Genomic DNA, 6000 nt, shown 5'->3' with positions numbered 1-6000 from the left:
CCAGCTCTTTACTCTAAAGTTTTATCTTTTGGGGAAAAGTTCAAATCTTTTGGGAACCACTCTCATCTAGAACCAGGCAGTTAGCTTAGCTTGGCATAAAGACTATTAAATGAAGGAAACTCACTTATACTTTGTTGTACACAGCTCATGTCAAGTTAAATCAGCTGGTCAGTCTACCCTCACAGAGAGCAGCCATCACCCTTCAATCAGGTTGTGGATTTCCAGGTTGTCGTGGTGACAGCTGGGCTAAATTTAATGTGCAGATTGTGTTTTTATACACAATCTAGCAATTTGAGTGACGTCAGACAAACTCTGTATATGACCGTTATTCCATGAGTTTTAGGGCCAAGCAAATACGCGCCCTTCTGCCAAATAAGTAATTCCTCAGCATCGTTTTAGCAGAATGGTTGCTTAGCAACACACAGGCACAGTATCACACGGACACAGTGAAAAGTATGCACTAAGACCCGGGGTAATTATTATGTTAATTATCTGGATATCACCATTAATTGTGTAATTGTTGAAGTAGTGTTTAATGATCCACTTGCTGTGCTTGAAGGAAGTATATCTCTCCAGCATCTTTGGTTATAGTTTGACATGTCCTTCTGTACTATGGTCCTTCGAGTAGTGCAGACACCAAGGTAGCTGGGTAGTGAATGGGAGTAGTTAGTGTAATTTGGGCACTTTGGGTGGAGATAAAAGGCTTTTGGATTGGATAGGAGTAGCCATTCTCTCCATCTCCATCTCCATCATCCAAAATCTACCACTTCGCAGCAGTTTGGCACAGTAATACTGATGTAACGGGTGTGATTTAACCATATTAATACTGTGTGAACAAACCTAAGTTGAAATAATATGAGGTTTTCACATTTTTCCCACACAAACATGCAAATGCAACAAAATTGCACAGACCAAATAAATAAAACACAATTTCCAGTCTCAATGCAAAGCTACACTAACCGTCTGTCAGCTCTGGCTTCATATTTACCTCACAGATAATGTGGTAGGCCTATCAATCTTCTCATCCCACTCTTGCCAAGAAAGTGACTGTGTGTATTTCCCAAACTGTCAAACTGTTCCAAACTATACCTTTTAGTGACACCACTATTTATCCAGTCAGTACGAAGCTTTCTGTTCCTTCTTGTGCAGCCACACTGCTCCAACTCATTTCCCACCATGGCAGGATTGGTTCCCTCCTAACTCATGACCTCTGAACCTCAAAACGACACCAAATTAACAGAGGCAGCATGTGTGTAAACGACAGGCGAGTGACAGAGAGGGGAGGATGATTACCATGGTTTGACATGCTGGTGGGAGGAAACAAGTGAGAGGCATTGGTGGAATGAGAGAGGGACAGACTGAATGTCAGTCATGGCTGGTAGCCACCTCTGTCTGTAATCAACATCTTTATCCATCATCATTAGCCACTGCTGAACACTGCGAGTGCCTATCACATCTGTTCGTCCGCCCACAGAAATGCACAAAGCCTCTCATAACCATTAAAACAACGGGGAGGATTAGGAGGAGACTTCAACTTATTTTTGCCTCTTAGGTCACGTGGGTGCGGAGCGGTGTAAAAACACACAAGAGTCCATCCACGTCTCACTAGTTAGACAATGAGTAGTCATCACTCACGCACGCAAGCCTCCTCTTCGTTCTGGGACCTGCTGATAAACATGCAAAGGCTGCATTCATCTTTTCCTCCCTCTGATGTGACGACCTCAGCAGGCTGAGCGGCACAGCTAAAACCCTCCCCTTGCCTTTCACTCATGGATGGGCTCCTTCGTCTTTTGAGCCTCACTGCTCACTTTAATATGATTACACATGTTCCATCATGCACTCCTTATAAACGCGCACAGACACAATGAAGGAAATCACCTGTTTGTGCTTGCACAGACATGCACTCATCGGCCTCATGGGTGTCGAACAGCATGTAATATAATCCCCAAAGCCTGTGTATGTATCCATCAGGCATATGCATATATGTTTTTTTCTATTCTTTTGCTCAACTAGCAGCAGGAGTCTTAAGGAGTGACATGCAGTTCAGAGAGTCCTTCCCACATCACTTTGGCTCAGAGCACGACATCTAAAGTGCTGTGGAGAAATTTCTAAAAGTCAATGGCACCAGGTCAGGAGGGAACATCATCTATCAATATCTATTATGTCTAGGAGGCCAACATTGAGTATCTACTGTTGTGGAGAAATTGCTGAAGTCAAAGGTCAGTGGTGAGGTCAGGAAGGAAGAAAGTGTTCAGGAGCCTCTGATGTCTTATGCTGTTTTATTTATTGACGCTTGGCCAAGGAGAATTAGAGACACCCTCAAGGTTCATCAGAAGTGCCTAAGTCGGTCTCACATTCTGCCCAACTCGTGCTGGTGGATCGACTTTAAACCCCAAGATAACACCACAAATACTATACGCCCAGAATTAGCCAAAGAGAATGTCTTTACCCATGCAGGTGTTATTGTCAACACATTCTAGTCTGGAGACACAGATGTCTGTTTACGCAGATTGGAACGTCAATGGCCAGCTATCTATTATGTCTATGAAGGCAGCAATAGATCTCTTCGACCCTGCCCACCACAGTGTTGAGATAGATTGTCACCTAGTCAAAGCCAAACAATTAATACTGCAGAGGACCTCAAGGCCCACACGTGACCTTGTGTAACCTAAGGATAGAAAACTCCATAACATCTACTACCCTGGTCACCGGGCAACTTTGAGATAGGCTGGCACCTGCACTCCTTCAGCAATCTAAACAGCGTCCTTGCATACCAAAGAGAGAGAGGACCCCGCTTATACTCCTCATGCTGATTAAAAAATGTTTACTCCTAGATGCCATAGGAATTATTTTTATTTTCTAACTTCATACATACATAACTTCATAGCTACAACCGGCTTCATAGCTTAATTTGTCAGTACCTGAAGACACATGATGCATTTTTTCTTCCATCGTTGTTCTCACTGAAACCAAACTCAAGGTAACTGTTATCATATTTTCCATGTTTAGCCGGTTTGGCCTTTGCATCACTTGATAAAGTGGATAGGCTTAAATATGTGTCCATTGTGCTCATTAGATCAGCTGCGGGAGCAAAGTGAGAGATTTACGTGGTGCAATAATTTCGGGACTTAATGTAAGTGAGCAGTATTTATTTTTTTTTTATTGACGTAGTGGTTCCAATTAATAGTTATGAACTTTTTAAATGATACACCATAACTTTATTAAATTCTTGCTAATTCGGACCCTCAACCTATCCAGTTTGAGAATTATGGCCTTACACCACTTTAATTTTGAACTATTCATTAACAATATGGGTTCAATAAGTAACAAAGCGAGTCACATTTATGTTGTTTTATTGAAAACAATATGACAAAAAAGACACAAAGCTCTTCACCTACACTTGACTGTGAACTCCAAACCAAAGATGGTTTGACTGACACATTTGTTTTATTAGCATTAAACCTTTTTAATTTCCTGCTTGTCAAAAAAAATTACTATACATTTTTCCACGTAACTGGAATCTTTCCAACAGGAAAGCGCTCTTGTTTGTCTGTCAGCCGCACAGTAATCAGATTCATTCAACTTTAGTTCTGCTCCATATTTTCTCCCATCATTCACACCCACGCCCACCCCCCCGCAATGCCGCCAATCCCACCCCCTGTGGTGGCTCAGCCCTCAGTTTGGAAAGCACTGGGTTAGATATTCAAATCAAACTGGTTTTGATGTTTGATATAGGCGACAAGTTAAAAAGGAAAAAAAATACAGAAACTGTCTTAGAAGGCGCAAACAATGCCTTGGTATTAAAATCTCCTATAGGTGTACAATAGGGTTGAAATGATTGTTAAGGCCATAGCATATGACTCACATCATTTTCATATTCATCAAAACATTCAGTGACCCCTCATGTCCTATTGGGGGCATTTTCCCAGAAGCGAACACGCCCATCAGGATAGAAACGTGTTCTATAAGGGATAAAGGTGATTACTCAGAACAATTTTGTATTCATTTGCAGTAACCCGTTCCTTCAGAGGATCGAGAGGCCACTAGATTACGTCACTGTAGGGGTCAAGCATTCAGGCCTGTACCGCCCTCTTAGTGTACAACACACATGCACATTTTTTTCCACGTTTCTATACACCAGTGCTGACGGTTTTTATACAACTGAACTCTCAAATGTGCACACATCTTTGTAACTATTGAGGTTTATGTATTGCAACATCGTGCTGATAAAGAGTTTCTCTTCTTTCCGTCATCATGATCATCAAATGTGTCTATAATAAGTCGCTCACACTTTTCCTTGTGCCATATTGATACAAAATCAACTGATCCTGCATTTTTTAAACATGCCACAAAGCATGATCAGACGTTATTTGGTTAATTATACCATGCAGTGCACCTGTGTGGAAGAATCTGCATTCGTTATGTTTCTCCACTCATTTGTTCAGGTATTCCCTTTAATCTGTCACCCATCTGTATGTTCATGGTCCGCTGAAGATGAATTCTCTATGTTAAGTTACACAGAGCTTTACAGGAAAGGTTAATGCACCATTCACTCTAAATAACACAGATCCCAGCAGCTCTGTGCAGGTGCTCTAACAAAACCAGCAGGAGTCCAGCATTAAAGACTTTGAACACTGTCAGGACTGAACCAGAAACTCGAATGATGAAGGTGGGTCAAAGCTTTGCCCCTGTACCTGTGTGCCTGTGCCTTCACATGTATTGCGAAAAACAAATTCATACATGTTACTTTGATAAATGTCTGTAGTTTCCTAATGATTTCCAATCCTGGAACAAACATTGAGATTTATTACTAGTTATAGGGCAAAAACACAAATTCATTTTTCATTTATATGATTTGTACACTTGCCTTTGTGTATTCTCCCTATAATCATTACCAAATTAGATTAGATGTTTCCAGGAAATTCTATGCATATTACATTGATATTATGGAGCCATGACGTGGGATTTGGAAGATGGTTGAAATATTCTCAATTTTAGATCCTCAGTAACCTGACAGAGCTTCTGCATCACCTTCGGGTTACAATGTCAACTAAACACACAAGATGTCTTTCAATGTAAAAAGGAGATCGCCATGAAATTGGGTGAGCACATACATGCTCCAAAAGGTATGATCTGTTTTTTGATGACATCTAAGGACAAACATAACATTTTTTATTAGCCTCATTTCACAACAATACCACGAGTATGTCTGATGCATTAAGCCACTTCATATTTTTGGATTGCAGCCTCTATAGACTGGCTCCAGGCCTTTTGGAGCTATAGGTGTATGTATATGCAGTTCATTTACATTTAAAAGGCTAAATTTAATTACTGTGTGTGAATGATTGGATATAATCTAGAGGCACATGTGCACCCTAAAATGCATCTTAAAATTAATAAATTCATTTATATTCAAATTCAATTAAAGAGCAGAGCACCTCCTCTGATCCCCTCTGGTTGTTTATGTCCCAATTATATCTGCAAATATGCATTTAGCCTCTGCATTGTATTAAATATTGATTTCGGTTGCATGAGAATAGATTCTTAGAGAAGGAGGACATAAATGTATGCTATGGGTTATTGAGGTTTGCTTTATAATGATCACAAACTGGAGGTTCCTCTCACATCAAAGCAGACATCCATAAATACAGACATGCACACACAAATGCACGTCTGGTGCATCATTATTATGAGCAGCCTCAGTGGAAACAAGGCTGAGTCGACGCAATGGCACAAAGTGTCAGGGGAGCAGGTGTTTATGCCTCTCAGAGAAATAGGGGAGCATGAGATGTAGGCTGAGAAAGACCATCTCCTTCCCATTTTTTCCCTCATGCAGCTATCCTCAATCAATCTACAGTTTTTTCCCCCTCCTACTTTCATCTTTGATCCTTGTTCTTTCACTTCATTCTTTTCCTTTATGGCTTTACTCCTTCCTACTCAGCTCTCCCATCATCCCTTATCTTGGTCTGTTTTTCTCTCCAGATTCATCCTCCTCCTCGC

The sequence above is a fragment of the Larimichthys crocea genome, chromosome XXIII, assembly GCF_000972845.2.
Source record: "Larimichthys crocea isolate SSNF chromosome XXIII, L_crocea_2.0, whole genome shotgun sequence".
NCBI classification, from domain to species: domain Eukaryota; kingdom Metazoa; phylum Chordata; class Actinopteri; family Sciaenidae; genus Larimichthys; species Larimichthys crocea.
The sequence above is the reverse complement of the archived record's forward strand: the minus strand, read 5'-3'. Positions refer to the sequence as shown.